We start from the raw sequence: 492 nt of genomic DNA, 5'->3' as shown, positions 1-492 counted from the left end.
CCCACCCACACAGACCAGTATTTGCAGTTTGACTCCCTTCACCCTTTGGAGCACAAGTTAGGAGTCATCAGGACTCTATCACAGAGCAGACAGCGTCCCCACTAGCTCAGGAGCCAGGCAGAAGGAGAAATCCCACACAAGAGTCTAGAGCAATGTGGATATCCTAAATGGGCCTTCCTAAAAGCAGAGAAGAAACCCAAACAGGACTCCAGTCAGCCGACAGGTGAAAAGGAGGAACCCAGACCAGTGGTCATTCCATATGTTGCGGGAGTATCAGAGAAACTGAGACGTTTATTTTCTAAACATAACGTCCCAGTGGCTTTTAAACTCCAAAATACATTTCGGCAAAGACTGGTTCATCCCAAAGATCCAGTCTCCCGGCACAAACAGAGTAATGTTGTGTATGCTGTTCAGTGTCAGGAGGGCTGTGATCAGTCTTACATCGGGGAAACAAAACAGCCACTGGCCAAAAGGATGGCCCAGCACAGAAGA

The sequence above is a fragment of the Nematolebias whitei genome, chromosome 2, assembly GCF_014905685.2.
Source record: "Nematolebias whitei isolate Nwh7 chromosome 2, NemWhi1, whole genome shotgun sequence".
Classification (NCBI taxonomy): domain Eukaryota; kingdom Metazoa; phylum Chordata; class Actinopteri; order Cyprinodontiformes; family Rivulidae; genus Nematolebias; species Nematolebias whitei.
Note: the sequence above shows the minus strand (reverse complement) of the source record.